The sequence below is a fragment of the Trachypithecus francoisi genome, unplaced genomic scaffold (genome assembly GCF_009764315.1).
Source record: "Trachypithecus francoisi isolate TF-2019V2 unplaced genomic scaffold, Tfra_2.0 Lachesis_group7, whole genome shotgun sequence".
Lineage (NCBI taxonomy): Eukaryota > Metazoa > Chordata > Mammalia > Primates > Cercopithecidae > Trachypithecus > Trachypithecus francoisi.
Genome location: NW_022681472.1, coordinates 48,946,986 through 48,968,020, shown reverse-complemented (window position 1 = coordinate 48,968,020; position 21,035 = coordinate 48,946,986). Strand labels below are relative to the sequence as shown.

Sequence of the window (21,035 nt, the reverse complement as noted above, 5' to 3'; positions counted from 1 at the left end):
TTGTTTATCCAGTGTGTCACTAATGGGCATTTAGGTCAATTCCATGTCTTTGCCCTTGTGAACAATGTTGCAATGAACATTCACATGCATGTGTCTTTATGGTAGAATGATATATATATTCCTCTGGGTATATATCCAGTAATGGGATTGCTGGGTTGAATGGTAGTTCTGCTTCTAGCTCTTTGAGGAATTGCCATACTGTTTTCCATAATGGTTGAACTAATTTACACTCCTGCCAACAGTGTATAAATGTTCTCTTTTCTCCTCAACCTCACTAGCATCTGTTATTTTTTGACTTTTAAATAATAGCCATTCTGACTGGTATGAGGTGGTATCTCATTGTGGTTCTGATTTGCATTTTTCTAATGATCAGTGATATTAAGTCTTTTATTTATTTATTTATTTTTATTATACTTTAAGTTCTAGGGCACATGTGCATAACGTGCAGGTTTGTTACATATGTGTACTTGTGCCATGTTGGTGTGCTGCAACCATCAACTCATCAGCACCCATCAATTCATCATTTATATCATGTATAACTCCCCAATGCAATCCCTCCCCCCTCCCCCCTCCCCATGATAGGCCCCAGTGTGTGATGTTCCCCTTCTTTTTATATGCTTGTTGGCCACGCTTATGTCTTCTTTTGAAAAGTGTCTGTTTCTGTCCTTTGTCCACTTTTTAATGGTGTTGTTTTTCTCCTATAAATTTGTTTAATTTCCTTATAGATGCTGGATATTAGACCTTTGTCAGATTCATAGTTTGAAAATATTTTCTCTCAATTCTGTAGGTTGTCTGTTTACTCTGTTAATAGTTTATTTTGCTGTGCAGAAGCTAATTTGATGAGATCCCATTTATAAAATTTTGCTTTTGTTGCTATTGCTTTTGGTGTCTTTGCCATGAAATCTTTTTCCGTTCCTATGTTCAGGATGTTATTGCTTAGGCTGTTTTACAGGGTTTTATAGTTTCGGGTTTTACATGTAAGTCTTTAATCCATCTTGAGTTGATTTTTGTATTAATATATGGTGTAAGGAAGGGGTCCAATTTCAGTCTTCCCCGTATGGCTAGTCAGTTATCCCAGCACCATTTATTGAATAGGGAGTCTTTTCTCCATTGCTTGTTTTTGTTAGGTTTGTCGAAGATCAGATGGTCATAGCAGGCATCACGTTATCTGACTTCAAACTATACTATAGGGCTACAGTAACCAAAACTTCATGGCACTGGTACAAAAACAGGAATATAGACCAATGGAATGGAATAGAGACCTCATAAATAAGGCTGATCTATACCTTTTTAAGTGCTCAGCTCAAAATAAATAATTTTTTATAACATTATCTCAGGACATCTTTGAGGAAGCCTCAATAAGTGATCTGTTTTTCCTCTGATAGCTACAGTGTTAGTCATAGTTTCTTCTTCCTGAACTGCTCACATGCTTGGCCCTGCAGAGGCCCTGCCTTAGTCTTGTGTTGTAAGAGAGTTGAAGAAGAACATGGGTTTCCTCCAGCCCCAGCCACATGCATCCTGTCTCCTCCTCAAGCACTAATGAATATTTTTCTTAGTCAACCACTGTATCGAGTTGAACTCGTTTATTCTTTTCACTCAACAAATATTTCTTCCGCAAATGTTGGAGGGCCTACTAAGTGAAAGGCAGAATGTATTACTTTCTGAGAGCTGACGTAACAGATGATCACAGGTTTGGCAGTCAAAAACAAAGAAATGTTTGGTCTTACAGCCCTGGAGACCAGAAGTCCAAAATCAAGGTGTTGGCAGGTTGATTATTTCTGGAGGCTCTGAGGGAGAAAGCTCCTCATGCTTCTTTCTGAGCTTCTGATATTTCTTGGCAATCCCTGGAGCTCCTTGGCTGGTAGATCAATCACTACAGTCTCTGCCTTCATCTTGACAGTGCTTTCTGCTCTATGTCCTTGCGTCTTTTCTTTTTCTGTGCCTTACAAGGAGGCTGTCATTAGATTCAGGGCCCACCGTATTCTAATATGATCAAATGTTGAACCTTATCTTAATCATATCTGTAAGGACCCTTATTCCAAATAAGGTCACATTTTGAGGTTCTGGGTGGATATGAATTCTGGGGAAATGCTACTATACCCACTACACACATTAAGTTGGATTTGACTTGAAAAATTACTAGAGCTTTGGAGATCACATATTTGGGACTTACTCAGTGTGGCACAGATGTCTGACAAGTTAGGTATCATGTGAAGAAAGTTCAGACTGAAGCTCAGAACCCGAGGTTTGGCCAAATCCTCTGAGCTGGTAGGATCAGAGCAAGGTCTTTAAACTGTGTCTGGGAGAATTCTAGGTCTTGAAAGGGCCATGAAAGGAAAGGGGAGGGAGGGTTAGGGAGCATCCAGGTAAATTACACTTTGATGAGAGCTGCTGGGCTTTTCTCTGTTTTGTATGTTGTGACTCTGTGTAAGAATTGATTTGTAAAGAGTGTCCACTTCAGAAATGATAGAAAATTAGTGGCCAAGAACACCTCTTGCCCTAAACACTTATACTTATTTCAGAAGTATGTTTTCAAGTAGGGTAACACATTATAGCTTTCAAAGTTTGCTGTGGAATTAACCCCATCATCTCCAAAGGACCTCAAGGCTCATGGGGCTGGTGAGTTTCAAAAGAAGGGAGGACATGAATAGTATTTAAATAGGTTGTAGGCCCAGATGCGGTGGCTCATGCCTGTAATCCCAGCACTTTGGGAGGCTGAGATGGGCGGATCACGAGTCAAGAGATCAAGACCAATTGCTGTTTCAAGATGGACGCATAGGAATAGCTCTGGTCTGCAGCTTCCAGTGTGATTGACACAGAAGATGGGTGAATTCTGCATTTCCAACTGAGGTACCTGGTTCATCTCATTGGGAGTGGTTGGACAGTGGGTGCAACCCACGGAGGGTGAGCTGAAGCAGGTCAGGGCATTGCCTCACCCGGGAAGCACAAGGGGTTGGGGGATTTACCTTTTCTAGCCAAGGGAAGCTGTGACAGACTGTACCTGGAAAAATGGAACATTCCCACTCAAATGCTGTGCTTTTCCAATGGTCTTAGCAAATGGCACACCAGGAGATTATATCCTGTGCCTAGCTTGGTGGGTCCCATGCCCACAGAGCCTTGCTCACTGCTAGTGCAGCAGTCTGAGATTGACCTGCGAGGCAGCAGCCTGGCAGGGGGAGGTGCATCCACCATTGCTGAGGCTTGAGTAGGTAAATAAAGCAGCCTGGGAAGCTCGAACTGGGCGCAGCCCACAGCAGTGCTGCAAGGCTTGCTGCCTCTATAGACTCCACTTCTGGGGGCAGGGCATAGCTGAACAAAAGGCAGCAGAAACTTCTGTAGACTTAAATGTCCCTGTCTGACAGCTCTGAAGAGAGCAGTGGTTCTCCCAGCATGGTGTTTGAACTCTGAGAATGGACAGACTGCCTCCTAGGTGGGTCCCTGATCCCTGTGTAGCCTAACTGGGAGACTCCTCCGAGTAGGGGCTGACTGACACCTCATACAGGTGGGTGACCCTCTGGGACGAAGCTTCCAGAGGAAGGATCAGGTAGCAATATTTGCTGTCCTGCAATATTTGCTGTTCTGCAGCCTCCACCGATGATACCCAGGCAAACAGGGTGTGGAGTGGACCTCCAGCAAACTCCAACAGACCTGCAGCTGAGGGACCTGACTGTTAGATGGAAAACTAACAAATAGAAAGGAATAGCATCAACATCAACAGAAAGGACATTCACACGAAAACCCCATCTGTGGGTCCCCAACATCAAAGACCAAAGGTAGATAAAACCACAAAGACAGAGAGAAACCACAGCAGAAAAGCTGAAAATTCTAAAAACCAGAGCACCTTTTCTCCTCCAAAGGATCACAGCTCCTCCCCAGCAGTGGAACAAAGCTGAATGGAGAATGAATTTGATGAGCTGACAGAAGTAGACTTCAGAAGGTCAGTAATAACAAACTTCTCCAAGGTAAAGGAGGATGTTCAAAACCATTGCAAGGAAGCTAAAAACCTTGAAAAAAGATTAGACGAATGGCTAACTAGAATAAACAGTGTAGAGAAGACCTTAAGTGACCTGATGGAGCTGAAAACCATTGCATAAGAACTACGTGATGCATGCACAAGCTTCAATAGCTGATTCAATCAAGTGGAAGAAAGGGTATCAGTGATTGAAGATCAAATTAATGAAATAATAACTTACAAGGGATGTGAAGGACCTCTTCAAGGAGAACTACAAACCACTGCTCAACGAAATAAAAGAGGACACAAACAAATGGAAAAACATTCCATGCTCACGGATAGGAAGAATCAATATCATGAAAATGGCCATACTGCCCAAGGTAATTTATAGATTTGATGCCATCCTCATCAAGCTACAAATGACTTTCTTCACAGAATTGGAAAAAACTACTTTAAAGTTCATATGGAACCAAAAGAGAGCCCACATTACCAGGACAATCCTAAGCAAAAAGAACAAAGCTGGAGGCATCACGTTACCTGACTTCAAACTATACTACAAGGCTATGGTAACCAAAACAGCATCGTACTGGTACCAAAACAGATATATAGATCAATGGAACAAAACAGAGGCCTCAGAAACAACACCACACATCTACAACCATCTGATCTTTGACAAACCTGACAAAAACAAGAAATTGGGAAAGGATTTCCTATTTAATAAATGGTGCTGGGAAAACTGGCTAGCCATATGTAGAAAGCTGAAACTGGATCCCTTCCTTACACCTTATACAAAAGTTAATTCAAGATGGATTAAAGACTTAAATGTTAGACCTGAAACCATAAAAACCCTAAAGAAAACCTAGGCAATACCATTCAGGACATAGGCATGGGCAAGGACTTCATAACTAAAACACCAAAAGCAATGGCAACAAAAGCCAAAATAGACAAATGGGATCTAAGTAAACTAAAGAGCTTCTGACAGCAAAAGAAACTACCATCAGAATGAACAGGCAACCTACAGAAAGGGAGAACATTTTTGCAATCTAGCCATCTGACAAAGGGTTAATATCCAGACTCTACAAAGAACTTAAACAAATTTACAAGAAAAAATGAAACAACCCCATCAAAAAGTGGGTGAAGGATATGGACAGATACTTCTCAAAAGAAGACATTTATGCAGCCAACAGACACATGAAAAAATGCTCATCACTAGTCATCAGAGAAATGCAAATCAAAACCACAATAAGATACCATCTCACACCAGTTAGAATGGCGAGCATTAAAATGTCAGGAAACAACAGATGTTGGAGAGGATGTGGAGAAATAGGAATGCTTTTACACTGTTGGTGGGAGTATAAATTAGTTCCTTAGTTTAACCATTGTGGAAGACAGTGTGGTGATTCCTCAGGGATCTAGAACTAGAAATACCATTTGACCCAGTCATCCCATTACTGAGTATATACCCAAAGGATTATAAATAATGCTACTATAAAGACACATGCAAATACGCACAATAGCAAAGACTTGGAACCAACACAAATGTCCATGAATGATAGACTGGATTAAGAAAATGTGGCACATACATACCATGGAATACTATGCAGCCATAAAAAAGGATGAGTTCATATCCTTTGCAGGGATGTGGATGAAGCTGGAAACCATGATTCTGAGCAAACTATCACAAGGACAGAAAACCAAACACTACATGTTCTCACTCACAGGTGGGAATTCAACAATGAGAACACTTGGACACAGGGAGGGGAACATCACACACTGGGGCCTGTTGTGGGCTGGGGGGCTGGGGAATGGACAGCATTAGGAGAAATACCCAATATAAATGATGAATTAATGGGTGCAGCAAACCAACATGGCACAATGTATACTTTTGTAACAAGCCTTCACATTGTGCACATGTATCCTAAAACTGAAAGTATAATAATAATAAAAAAAAATAAAAAAAAATAAAAGGAGAGAGCTCAAGACCATCCTGACCAACATGGTTAAAACCCGTCCCTACTAAAAAGTACAAAAATTAGCTGGGCATGGTGGTGCGTGCCTGTAGTCCCAGCTACTCGGGAGGCTGAGGCAGGAGAATTGCTTGAACCCAGGAGGTAGAGATTATAGTGAGCCGAGATCGCGCCACTGCACTGCAGCCTGGGCAACAAAGTGAGGCTCCGTCTCAGAAAAAAAAAAAAAAAAAAAAAAAAAGGAAGGGAGGAGAGGAGAGGGGAGGGAAGGGGAAAGCAGAGGAGAGTTGGCTGTAAGGAAAGGTCTAGAGACCTTGAGGTGGTGCTCGGAAGGACGACCTCCTTTCATCATTGTTTTGAAACTGGCAGCTTCACTAGGACTGTTGCTAGGGGTCATCAATATATTCTGAGAACAGAGCAAAGCATTTTATAAAAGGGTCCTTTCTCTCGAATGCTTAAGGGGTGAATGTTCCCAGCTTAGAGTCAAGCTCATTCATTGCCATCACACTGGCAAATGACTAGTAAACATGAATAGTATTTAAATAGGTTTTAAGAAGTGGACTCAGGCTGAGGTACCATGGTGATTATTCAGGGAAATGGGGAAAGCTTCTTTAACTCAGATTTGGGCTTCTAAGCTCTTTAGCAACCCCAAAGCAGTGAGATTGTTAAAGTTATAGAGGCTTTCTGGACCCTCACATCTGTTTATGAATAACCTCAAACCCTAAGCTAAGCAAATCTATTTAACTCAATGTAATTATAAATATGAGCTTTTATTATTCAAATGACTTCTTCATATGCCGGGAAAACCACCTTGCAAAGCTTATTAAGAACCACAGAACAGAAATCTTTGTTCTCACGAATGACAGATGTCTTAAAGCAAAACAAAGCAAAATAATAACAAAATACCCAACATCCTCCAAATGGCAGCTTTTTATACTTGATGAAGAATAGATATTTGACCTCCAAACCAGTGACACATTTGGAAGGGAAAAAATGACTGTTTGGCCACTTGCTGCTCCATTTTGATTAATAGGCTTCTCCTTCAGTTGGTTTGGGACCCACATAATTTAGTATTTCCGTTGAGATCATGTGGAGTCAACTCTGACATCCCCTCACCTTCCCTTCCTCTCCTCCCCACCTGCCTTACCAGCACCACCAAATAAAGAGTAATTGTAAATTCTACATTCTCTGATGTTACTTTGATCTTAAGGGCATTCTTAGTAATGTTGGATTCTCATTCTGTAGTTTCTAATTAGTTTTGTTGCCTTGATTTAAATTTGTCTTTTTGGAGATGGGACTGGAAAAGGAGATTAAAGCACATGCTGCCATCAAAGTGTGTCTGTTCAGAATGAGTTTAACCACGAGCACTGGTGGCTTGGTCAGGAGGCTGTGTGTCGGGGAGATCATAGAGAGATGAGGGTGTGTTTCCAAAGGTGGGCTGGTGCAATCTTTGATTCTCTTCAAGGGGCAGTTAAGACAAGGTGGTGAAAGACACACGGTCTGGGTACAATTCAGTTTCATCACTTTTTAGTTGGTGACCTCAGACAAGGTCCTAGGCTCTCTGTCATAAACATCACATGAGTCAGCATGTGTAAAGCATAAGGAACTGTACTTAGCACTTTGTAAATGTTGTCTATTAAGCCAGACAAGGATTCTGTCATCATCTTCACGATCAATCAATCAGTTGGCTAATTTCAGATACTGGTATGACATAAGGAATAGAAAAGGAACAAAGGCCCAGCTGGGGAAAAGAGCTTGGTGTGTGGGGTTAAAAAGGAAAGTAGAGCTAGAGCTAGAAAGAGGGGAGAAGAGTGGGAGGTTAGGTGAGGGAAGCAGCCAGGGACCAGACCAGAAGGGACCTCTCTCACTCTAGTAAGGAAATTGAATTCTAGCCAAATGTACTGAGAATTCATAGAAGTGACACAATCTGATGTATGCTTATGAAAGATCGCTCGTGTGCGTGTGGACCGTGAGTTGTAGAGAGGCAGACACAGAATCGGGAAGACCATTCAGGACACTGGAACCGTGGAAAGGATATGGGGATTAGAATGGGAAAATTTGTGTTTGACAGGGAATGTGGTTTTAGGGGAAGCTTTAGGAACCTTGCTTTTCTCATTAAGAAACATGGAAGACAATACTACTTCCCTTGCAGGGTTGTTATAAGAGTGAAATGAGATCATGTATATGGAAATGTTTGGTGAAGTGTAATGATAAACAAACACCAGTTCTTAACATTACTACTACTAGTACCTACATCTGTTTTTCAACATGTGGTTCTCATATCCTCTGTGTTAGAATCATCTGAAGCATAAGCACAGAAGTTTTAGTTTAGACTTCCAAATTTCCACCTACCTTTTCTAGTCACCAATACTATTCCAAATGAGGGATTGCAGTGTAGTGGTGAAGAATGGAGCAGGACTACCTGTTTCTAATTCTGGTTCTGCCTCCTTAACTTTCATTACCTCTCTGTGTCCCAGTAAGCCTCATCTGTAAAATGGGAATGATAATTAGTACATGTATTTTCTGGGGGTTTTGAAAAGGGAAATGGATTAGTACATTTAAAAGACTTAGAATAGAGATTAACTCATGGTAAGCACTAAATGAATGTTAACCATTGTTAACAGGAAAAGTCTGATTGGGTGCGGATGTTAACACTGGACGCAAACATTCAAGACTGACCTCTTAACATGCAAAGACACAGTCCTTGTTTGTGAAGTGCTTACAGTCTTGCAGAGGTGATATATAAATAGGTCAATACATTGCAGGGTAATAATTGGCACAATAAACATTAAAAGAAATAACCATACATAATAGGACATTCACACTGATGACTTTGGGTTTTAAGTTGTATTACATGCCAGTCTCTTTTTATTCAGGCTTAGTTTAATATTCATCTGTCTTTAGACTCGTTAAACCTGGCTAACTTGTCTGGCAGTTAAAATCTCATTTAAATATTTGGTTCTGAGAAATGAGCCTTGGAGAAGAAAAAGGATTGCTTTACTTCCTTTATTTTTCTCATATACTTCCTTCTAGTTTGTGTTCCAGTAAACATTTATATTTATAGCTGACTGAATAAGCTTGCTTCAGCTTTAAAGAATTCAATGCAGTCTGGCTTTAGATGTGAAAACATTAGCTAAGCTAAAAGTATGAGGAGCAAGCAGAGTGTAAGTTGGAGGCTTGGAGAAATGATCTTTAAGAGTTTTGCTCTGGGTGTGGACTTTTTAATTTAGTGTTGAGTTGTTTTTAATATGTTCCATGCAATAATTTATTAAACGCCTATTGTGATAGAAGACAGATTTACTTCTTTAGAAATTTTGCATGAATTTCAGGAGCCTTAATATATCCAAAAATGCAATATATAATCAGGTGGGTTATGATGAGGCATGGATTATGTGTGCCGTAAGCATTTAGAGAGGGAAAAGAGTCAGGAGAAGTGTCACAGAGACAATGGTTCTTGAGCTGGAACTAGGAGGAAGTTTAAGAAAGAATACATAAAATCGGCTGGGTGTGGTGGCTCATGCCTATAATCCCAGCACTTTGGGAGGCCAAGGCGGGTGGATCATCTGAGGTCAAGAGTTTGAGACTAGCCTGGTTGACATGGTGAAACCCTGCCTCTACTAAAAATACAAAAGAATTAGCCAGGAGTGGTGGTGGGTGCCTGTAATCCCAGCTACTTGGGAGACTGAGGAAGAAGAATTGCTTGGACCCAGGAGGTGGAGGTTGCAGTGAGCCAAGATTGCACCATTGCACTCCAGCCTGGGCGACAAGAGCAAAACTCCATCTCAAAAAAACCAAACAAAAACAAAAACAAACAAAAAAAGAATACGTAAAATATTTTGATAAAGAGACATTCTAGTACTTAGCATAGGATATCTAAACAAAACAAATATTACTTTTTTGATAAGTCCTAACATATAATGAGATAACATTTTTGAAAATGTAACCCATCCCTACATTTCTGGAACTGATTTTTTCATCCTGGACAAAGCATTTTATACATTGATTAAGTTTTTAGATTTTATGGGAGCAATGTACATTGAAGTCAAGAGTATGGGCTCTAAGTACCATATTGCTTGAGGTTTGAAATATGGACTGTATTGGTTCTGTGTCATCTAGGGAAAGTTGAATAAACCTCCCTAAGTCTTATTTTTAAAAAATGATAATAACAATAATATTTACCTCATAGATTTTTTTTACTGAAGGTTAAATGGAGTTAATGTATGTAAGTAATTTAACACTAATAAATGATGATTCTTTAGAAGTATTATTTTCAATAAGTATAGAGTATCTAAAAAGATAAATATTAGCTTTTAATATTAAAATTCTTGAGATATGCTTATCCTTAAAAAACAATTATAACAACTTGCAATTTATGATCCAAACTTTTTCTTACAAATAAACAAAGTCCCTGTAGGCTATGATGAAAATTGAGAAAAGCTTCTCTCCAGTTGCCACCTACTGTTATTTCCAAGGATTCAGCATCTCAACTCCTTAGCACACAAACACAAACCATTTTGCTTGGTGAGTTATCAATGGCATATTTAGACATAGGATTGGGTAGAAGTTATGATCAGATCAATTCAAATCGTATATTTATTTATTTATTCGTTTATTTATTTTGAGAATGAATCTCACTGTGTTGCCCAGGCTGCAGTGCAATGGCACGATCTTGGCTCACTGCAACCTCCACCTCCAAGGTTCGAGTGATTCTCCTACCTCAGCCTCCCGAGTAGCTGGGACTACAGGCGCCCACCACCATGCCTGGCTAATTTTTGTATTTTTAGTAGAGACGGGGTTTCGCCATGTTGGCCAGGCTGGTCTCAATTTTCTGACAGGTGATTGGCCCACCTCGGCCTCCCAAAGTGCTGGGATTACAGGCGTGAGCCACTGTGCCCAACACAAATCATTTTTCTATTTAAGCACTCTACTCAAGGGAAGAAGATGATGGCCATATTTTTCTTAAATATTACCATGGTAAAACTGAGTCTCAGGGAAGTTAAAGCCTTCCGAGATTTATACACTGACTATTCAGTCAAACCAGGAATATAGTGATAAAAATTTCCCATTCCATAGCACCACATTTTCCTTCCAAATATGTCCATGGCTATCCAAGTCATGTCTGCCCTCTTACTACCAGTTGAATCCTTGCAGTCTGGTTTCCATCCAAATCTGCTAGGAAAGGCTTAGGAGGTAACCAGTGTGCTTTGAATATAATCAAATTCTCTTTGGCCCCAGAGAGCATTTGATATAGTCATCCTTTTCTCCCTGAATGCTTGCTAGTGTAGGCTTCCTTGACATGGCACAATTGGCCTATCATCTTTTTCCTAAAGTTTAGCTGTTGACATAGCATCTTCTGTTTCTTTTTGCCATTTCAACATTCTGCCTGTACTATGCTTTAATCAATAATTTTCTTTATACACTGATTTTTTATTAAAACTGAATTAGATCTACTTAATAAGTAGGAAAATGCCTTAATGGCAATACTACAGAAAAATAAGACTAATATAAATGGCCATAAACAGGAGATGATTATTAAGATACATAGGATTTTTGTTTGTTTTTAAGAGACAGTGTCTCACTCTGCTGCCCAGACTGGAATGCAGTGATGTAACCATGGCTCCCTGTAGCCTTGACCTTCTGGGCTCAGCCTTCCAAGTAGCTGGGACTACAGGCACATGGCACCATGCCTGGCTAATTTTTAAATTTTTTTTAGAGATGGGGTCTTGCTATGCTACCTAGTCTCATCTCAAACTCCTGGCCTCAAGTGATTCTCCTATTTCAGCCTCTCAAAGGGCTGAGATTACAGGCCCGAGTCATCATGCCTGGCCATGAATAGGATTTGAACAAAACAAATCCTTAATTTCTAGTTAGACAATCAATGTTTTCTGCTGAGAACATTGAACCTGAAGTCTGTACTCTTTCTGTTACAGAGGGAGTTTAACAAATTTTAAAGAGGCGTTTCAGAGCCTAACTGAAATTTTCTCCTTAATGTGATCCCTGGGATAGCTACAGTGTTTTCTTGATATAATCAAAGGTACAAAATGAAATTCATATGCCCTTTAAAATAATATTTTTTACCACTAGTCATCCTGGCTTCACTCTTCAGGAAACACAAACATACAAATGAAACCCAAGTCCCTCCGCCTGGCAACAGAGGTCCTCAAATACATCTCAATTCTTGTTTTTGTCACCATTGTTATTATTTCTCTACACACATCATTTCCTGTGGTGAAACTGTACTACTCCTCCTTTCTGTTTATATCTGAAACTTTCCACACCTTCCCCACACTTTTTCCTCGTACTGGAATGTCACCTCAAATGCACAATTCTCTATGTATTGTCAAATGCTACTTGAAGCCTTTCTTGATTTCCTAACTTGAAGCAATTGCTATTTTGCGGGGAGGGGCGGTTTAAGAACTTACACTTCCCTTGGGCTACTTCATTATTGACCTTATCACCCAATGTTGTAATTTTCTACATTTCTCTTTGGTAGTGGAGTCCATGTTCCTTTAGTTATTCCTATTCCTTTAGTTATTCTTATTCCAGCTATGTGCTAGCCAAATATTTGTATTCCAGCTATGTGCTAGCACATAGTAGGCACTTGGAAAATATCCACAGACTTGCATGAATTTGACCATATTAAAGTTGGGTTGAGTTTGGGTGAAGGTACCTTATCTGTACTTAGCTGTATGCAGTATGATAGAAAGGAAACTTAGGAAACTTGTCTGTGAATCAGGACATCTGAATTTTTACCCTGCTAAACTGAACAATTAATTAATTTATCTGACTATTTGTGATGATACCAAATCTGTCCCTGTTTATATATGGGGTGTGGGGAGAGGTTCAGGTACTGTGTACTTAAAGGGGCTGGGACAAATGCCACTGAGAGAGGAAGGAGGACTGGATGGAGTTCCAAAGATAACCCTGCCCAGGGGCAGTCATTGGTCATTATTTGCCCTGTGTACTCAAGCTTTTCCTGCCTATTAGTTTATTTTATTTATAAGAATAAAGGCATTTATTCTTTTAACAATAAAGGCACACCCTCCTTTAAGAGACAAAAACACTGTACTCAACCTAGTTTATTTTCTCATGTCTAAACTTCCTGTTTGTCATCTATAATAGGGAGATAATAATGGTATCTACCTTCCAGAGTTAATGTGATGATTAAATGAGATAACCTGTGAAAGATTTAATCGGTGTTGAGTACATAGCAAATGCTCAATAAAATATTAGTTTATTATTTTTACATATTAAACTGTATCTGAAAAACATATTGAGCAACTCAGATTAAGCATAAGACATATAACCCTAATGCTACATACATTCTTTGTTTATTCATTTTAGAGACACGGTCTCGTCCTGCTACCCAGGCTGGAGTACAGTGGTGCAGTCACAGCTCTCTGCAACCCGTAATTTTTGAGCTCAAGAGATCTTCCCGCCCCAGCTTCCTGAGTAGCTGGGACTACAGACACATGCCATCATGCTCAGCAATTTTTAAATTTTTGTAGGAATGGGGTCTCACTATGTTGCTCAGGCTGGAATTCCAGGTGTGAGCCACCAAGCCCAGCCAACATACATTCTTATAACTAATGAAATGAAATTTGGTTAGTAAAATTTGAATTTGTTCCTGTGTATGTTAATCTCTGCTCCTCCTCTCTGTATCTACTAAACTATATCTCTTTCCAAGGCTTCCGATATCAGTGAACAAACAGCCCATAAGCACTGTTCACCTGCAATCAAAACATTGCTTTTCTTCAGAGATGCTCAAGGAAAGCCCTAAGGAAGAGAAATCAGCAGGGGGAGTGGAGAGATGGGGCAATGTGAGGAAGACAGGCTTGATTTCCTCTGTACCTTAGGCACTTTGCTCTGACATGGTTATTTTACTTTCTGGATAATTTTAATCTCACCCGTGACAATGTTTATGTCTCTGTTGAGCTAACACTAAGTATTTAAGGCCTTTTTGGCCACTCAGTCTCACATACGTGTTGCTAAAATAAAAAGACATAAGGCTCCTTATTGTCTATATTTGAATTAGCCATGATTCTCTCTTATTATTATTATTATTTGTTTCTGTCTTTGGTCTCTTTTCTCTTCGTTCACCCTCCACCCCACTCTGCACTTTGCTAACAACCATTTGGATTTATTATTAGTTTTCTGGCTGTTTGTTTGATGATCATTAGTTTGTAGTCTATGCTGAAATCTGATTCATGAGTCTTCTTTCTTTATACCCTCTGAGTTCATTCCATGATATCTCTGCCTCCACTTGTTATTGCTCTGAAATCTCCTGTCTTATTTACTCCAACGGCTTCAATAAAATCTATGGCTACTTCTTCTTTCATTCCCTTTCATCACTTTTAGGCAGTCATTATGCTTGAATATTTAGCCTCCCTTGATTTTCACTTGCACATAACAGTTTAGTTAAGACCGTGATGTCAAATACCCTTTATAGCTTTCTCATTCCTCTTTTTCCTTTGTCATGCTTCTTTGCTCCTGCATATAATTTTCTTAGAAATTTCCCCGGAGTGACTTTCTAAGATGTGCCTCTATTTTTTTTTCCCTTAGGCTGTAGGCTTTCTATTTCACTGCTTAGTATTTTTTCATCTCCTTCTGCTTATATTTACTGTCACTTCTCTCATTTTCTTTCCTACTTTCACTCACTACAGTTTTGATTCTTTATTCAATCTTCTAATTTAAGGAAGTGAATACAATAGTGGACAAAGAGGTTTTCAATTGCAGCTACTCCGAAATTTCTCTTACATTACGTTAGATTGTAGAGAAAAAAGAAATGTTATTAATTAATATATGACTGACCATCGTGGCAAGTCATCCACACAAACTAGAAGAAAGCAAAACGTTATTTTTGTATGCAGGACTCCGGCCATGAGATGACTAAGAAACAAAGGTGAATGTCTGGATCTCTGAATTTGGGAAGGTAATGTGGGAAAGAGCTTTGCTATTCAAATCATGGCCCATGGGCCAGCAGCATGGACATCACCTAGATGCTTGTTAGAAATGCAGAATCTTTGGTTCCACATCAGACCCACACAATTGGAATCTGCATTTTTAACAGATGTATTCACATTAAAATTTGAAAGCACTGGCATAGAGGAAAGAATCCTTAAAATTCAGATCAAGCTCAGCTCTAGCATTTCTTAGGCAGACTTTGAGTAAGTTACTTAACCTCTTTGAATTTCTGTTTGCTCACCCATGAAATGTGAGTAATAATACCTACTAACCTTTAAAATTGTTGTAGGGAACAGAAATAAAATATGTACAATTCCGTGGCAGTCAATAAATAGTAACAATTATACTTGTGGATTCCTTAAAAGAATAGAACAGGAAGGAGATTTCAGCTTCTCTAACTACATTTTAAATTTGTAGTCACTAAACGGGGAGAATATCTGGTTAAAAGTATGTACGCAAACCGGAAAAATTGATTAGATGTGAACTCTAGTAACACTGCAGGAGCTTCTCTTTAGTAACAAGAATAATGACTGACTTGACTTGGGTTTGAGTCTCAATTCACTTACTAATAATGAGAGATTGGGCGAGTCACAGAAACTTTTTGTCCTCAATTTTCTCATCTCTAAGACATGGGAAATAATATTTGATTCATAGATTTGCTTTGAGAATGAAAATTATGTGATTACGTATATATTCCTCCTCCCATTGATCCATCTATCCATTCATTTGACATATAGTTACTGCTTGTTATGTTCTGGGTGCTGGGGAAAGCATGAAAGATTTAAAAGTGAATGAGACATAGTTCTATCCAGAAGCTTATTCTTTTTAGAAAGCTATGTGTCAGTTTTAGCTACTGGTGATTTTTAAACACATCATAAATGCCAGGCACCACATCAAACACGTTACGTTATTCTACTTGTTTCTCAGGAACACTGAGGCTTAGAGAGGCTAAGTAACTTGCCCACGGGCACTCAGTTAGGAAGTGGCAGACACAAAATACAATACACCCTACTAGTTTAAGTTATAGAGCAAGCACTATGCAAAAGTAAACTATTATGATCAAGGCAGAAGGAAAGAACCAAAAACTAGGTAGTTTTATTGTAGACTCCCCCGCCACTAGATTCCCTGTTTGCATCTTTTGCTAAGAAATGAATTCCTTCCACTGTGTGCTGTTTTCTCTTGTACAGATGCCTCCCAGCTGGAGCTGGGACTGAGAAGTCACCTGCAGAATGTTGAGACTCACTCTCCTTCCATCCCCATAAGAAGAAAAAAAAATCTTCTGTGGTTAAATTTCATGAGCCATTTAACTCTCCAGCAGCCATTTGGTCTCTGCTGTTTCTGTTTTGTGGATGAATTTATTTTATGTGTTATTTCCCCCTTAAATTTTAAGGATATGTATCTTCATGAAAAGAACAAAGGAAGAAAAACAACTTGTAAATTATCACAAGAAAAACCCCTGCTAAAAGCAATAAGTTTGCTGACAGATGGCAGAATCAGTTGAAAAGCGAGTACCATATTTACTAAGTCTAACCCATTTAGTAAGCCAAAAAAGTGTTATCTAATTCTATCCCCTGTGTATGCATGTGTTTTGGAATAAACAGATGCCTAATGAGGAATGTGTCTAGTGTAGTTTTGCAGGAACCTGGATAAACCCAGGTTCTGATTCAGGGTTTGATTTTGAAAAATATCAGTGTGCAAAGTTGAATCTGTTGTAAATAAAGTTGTCAGAGCAAAAACAGCATTAAAATGCTGTCAAAGCAACAATATTACTTAAAAAAAAACACACCACAGATTATTATACCACATACATTTGCTTTTCAAAATCATTTTATTATTTATATAGTTTTAGAACAACTTAAAAGTATTTTTTTTTTTAAGTATACATATCAGGAAACCAGGATGTGTGCCTGGCCAGTCTAACCAATTTGGATATTATCAAGCTTTTTACAAAAAGATGTGAAAATAGTTCATCAAAACATACATTTGCTTATAATGCGTGGAACATGGCTAAGATACAACCTCCCCACCTGCCCACCCTGATCTCTTTTCCTTCAAAGCTCCAGTTTTCTAAAAGAAAGAAATGCTAATCCTACTACTGTCTTATTTTGAATACCGAATTTTGAGACTGTGTATTCAGATGAAGATGTATCATGATCGAGTCTAAGTCACAAAGAATAAATAAAGTCTGGAATGCTGTTTACTTAAAAGGAATTTAGAATAGACTCAAATTCTAAGTGAGCACATGTACCATGGTCTCTAGAAAGTGGACTTATTGGTTATTATTTAATGCCTCTGTGAGTTTCCTCAAGAATAATATTGAGACTGGTGATTTGCACAGGGTCAGCATAGGCCTAAGTATTACTCACTAGGTAGCCAACACATATGGTGGAAGGAGCCAAGGAATCAAGCAATCTTCCTTCCTTCCTTCCTTCCTTCCTTCCTTCCTTCCTTCCTCCTTCCTTCCTTCCTTCCTTCTTCCTTCCTTCCTTCCTTCCTTCCTTTCCCTTCCTTCCCTTCCCTTTCCTTTCCCTTCCCTTTCCTCCCTTCCTTCCTTCCTCCCTTCCTTCCTTCCTCCCTTCCTTCCTTCCTTCCTTCCCTCCTTCCTTCCTTTTCCTTCCTTCCTTCCATTTCCTTCCTTTCTTCCTTTTTCATTCCTTCTTTAAAATAAATCATTTCTTTAATCTGGAAATATGATTAATTAATCAATCAATATCTCACAAACAAAACTTCAAAATAAGAAGTAGAGCTAGAGATAAAGAAAAACATGCCATAATGACAAAAGGGTTAATCCATTAAAAATGCATCAGTCCTTAATATGTATGCATCTAATAAAAAATTTCAAGGTATATGAAGCAAAAATGCCAGAAATAGAAAGACAAATAGAAAAGAACACAATCAAAATTGAGCATTTTAATACTCTTTCCTCAGTAATTGATTGAACAGACAGACAGTGAGGGAGAAAAGATATAGACATGAACAACGATCAACTTAGCTTAATTGGCATTTATAGAATTCTACACCTAATAATAGCAGAATATACATTCTTTTCAATGTACATAGAGCATATGGCATCTCACTGTTTTTTTGTTCTTTTGTTTGTTTTAGACGAGGTCTGGCTACGGCGCCCAGGCTGGAGGTCAGTGGCTCGATGATAGCTCACTGTAGCCTCAAACTCCTGGGCTGAAGCAATCCTCCTGCTTTAGCTTCAAGAGTAGCTGGGACTACAAGTGTGACCCATCACACCTAGATACTTTTTAAAGTTTGTTGTGTAGACAGAGTCTCATTATGTTGCCCAGGCTAGTTTGGAACTCCTGGGCTCAAACAATCCTCCTGCCTTGGCCTCCCAAACTCCTGGGATTATAGGCATGAGCCACGGTGCCCAGCTCCTCAAATGCTTATTGAGTTTTAATTTTCATTTTTATAGCCAGTGAGCATAAGCACACATTAATATGTTTAGTGGCTATTTTGTTACTGATATAGATGCTCTTGGTGCCCTGTTCAGATCTCCTTAATCAGGATAGTGCAACTTTATCTCAGCTGCTGATAATAGCTTGTATTTGCCTCTTCTTAGAGGATTGCCATGGGCTGATGGGAGCCACATAAGCTTATATAAATCAACTTGCTTGGATCACCCCTGGGATGATACAGCCCATAGCCAGAGACTGATTGATGTGAGGTGCAACAGTACAGCTACCTTGTGTCTGGGCAGAGCAAGCTCTGCGGTACAATTCATGTTGCAGAGTTCCTTACAGGATGAGGTTGAGGCTAGACTTTTTAAAAAAGATAGAATAAAAGCAAAGTGCTTGGCCTTTCCTTTTTCCCATGCCTGCCAGGGATGAGAGCTGTATGGAAGAGGGCAGTAAGGTGAGGGGTGTTGCCAATTCTTCCACTTCCACACACCTAAAAAATGTAATGAAACAGACTTGAGCCTTTTACTCAACTTTAGTCCTTGTTTCTTTAAGGAAGAAACTGCTGAGTGATGAGATAATCTGTTGTCTGCTTTTTCTCAAAACAATGACGCACTGCATTAGAGCAAGGGTACCCAACCCCTGGGCCGCAGATGGGTACTGGTGTTTGGTTTGCTAACAACCTGGCTACACAGCAGGAGGTGAACTGCAGCCAAGCGAGCATTACCACCCGAGCTCCACCTCCTATCAGATCACCTGGAGCATTAGATTCTCACAGGACCATGAACCTTATTGTGAACTGTGCATGCAAGGAATTTAGGTTGGCACTCCTTATGAGAGTCTAATGCTTGATGATCTAAGGTGTAACAGTTTTATCCCAAAACCAGCCCCCCAAAGCCCCCCACCACTTCATCCCCCAACTCGGTCCTTGGAAAAATTGTCTTCCACAAAACTGGTCCCTGGTGCCAGAAACTTTGGGGACAGCTACCTTAGAGGATCAGAACAATCTTGATTTCCTTCATTTGGAATCCACAAACATTTTAACCATAGTTACCAACTGGTCTTGGTTACTTTCTTAAAGCGGGCAGAGCTAATTCTCTAAAACTAGTTAGTAACACACATTTTCCAGGCAATAGCCAGTGCTTTCTCCTTTCTAAAATACAGAAAGTTCTAGCTCGTGTAAAGGTCCCAGAGGAATTTCTTGACTTTTGTATGGGTAAGTTAAACCAAGATTCAAGTATGAAGCTTCCTCTTTTTTTTTTTTGCTTTCCAGTAATTTGCTGAGCTGTGCTGTGTTGCTTGGCAAGCTACTTAACCTTTCTGAACCTGAATTTTAAAAACTCCAAAATATTTGACACATTTCTCCCAAGGCGCCAGTGGAATTAGTGAATGAGTCAGCAAATTTGTTTTATGATTCCTGGAAAAGTAAGCTCATAGTTTTTATAAGCACTGAGCAATGTAAAATAAATCTTATCAAACACTTTGCCATCTGTCCTACTGTACTATTTTGAATGAATACTCCAGTATTTCTGTTATTTATGTGCTTATTTCATTTATGCCTTTCCTCTTTCTAGAAAGCCAACTTATATAGCCTTCCTTTGAGGAAGTCTGGAAAAGCCAAACCTTGAATAGTGTGCATATCATACTGTACTGGTTAGTTCTTTCTTTCTTTCTTGTTTTTGAAACAGGCTCTCACTCTGCCGCCCAGACTGGAGTGCAGTGGCATGATCATAGCTCACTGCAGCCTTGACCTCCTGGGCTCAAGTGATCCTTCTGCATCAGCCTCCAAGAAGCTGGGACCACAGGTGCAGGATACCACCCCTGGCTGATTTTATTTTTGATAGAGTCAGAGTCTCCCTGTGTTGCTCAGGCTGGTCTCAAACTCCTGGGCTCAAGCCATACTCCCACTTCAGTCCTCCAAAGTGCTGGGATTACAGGTGTGAGCCACCACACTTGACCTCTATTTTTTTTTTTTTTTTTGATTGAGAGGCAAAAATATATTCAATCTGTTAAAACTTCAAATACGCGCAGGTATGACTTAGACCAGGGACCAGATAGTACATATTTTTGGCTTTGCAGGTCATGTGGTCTCTGTGATGGCTATTTAAATCTGCCTTTGTAGCATGAAAGCAACCACAGACAAGGTATAAATGAATGAGCATGACTGTATTCTAATAAACTTTATAAAAACAGCGAGCTGGATGGCCTACGGGCAGTAGTTGGCCAACCTGTGACTTAGTTGGTGGAAGAATTCCATATTCATTCTACCTGCCGCCCCAATGCACATGAACGCCTTGCTTCCACCACACACACACATTCTCATATCCTTTATTTATCTGTGGTTTTGTGCAAAAGCTTTAAGAGTTTTTTCTTTTTCCTGTATGTATTAATGTAGCAAAATAATCTCACAGAGAAATTAGCTCCATGTAATATTCAGCTGTTGGATAATAATAAAAATAAGAAAAGTGGTTTTCTCCATCTGAGCACTTCAATCTATTGTTGCCACCATCCCAAAACAACTGAGTCTTCCTACCTTTTCACTTTCAAATTTTAAAATTTTATCTTTAGTCATTTTAATTTTACTTTTAATTTTTACTTAAAATTTGTTTCACTAAACTTTTTATTTTCAAAAATTTCAAACCTACAGAGAGGCACAGTGAATACCCATACAATATCAACCTGAATCTACCAGTTATTGACATCTTGCAAGATTTACTTTATTTCTTTCACATATATTTACTTTGC

General features: G+C 39.3%; 1 long non-coding RNA gene across 2 annotated transcripts in view; it reads left to right on the top strand.

The window, feature by feature from the left end:
* The window catches only part of LOC117079377, a 38,718-nt gene extending 22,242 nt beyond the window's left edge, over positions 1-16,476 (top strand). For both annotated transcript variants that reach the window (XR_004435402.1, XR_004435404.1), the window contains exon 5: positions 16,071-16,476. This is a non-coding gene — a long non-coding RNA (uncharacterized LOC117079377). The remainder of the gene's footprint in view (positions 1-16,070) is intronic.
* Positions 16,477-21,035: the final 4,559 nt, after the last annotated feature.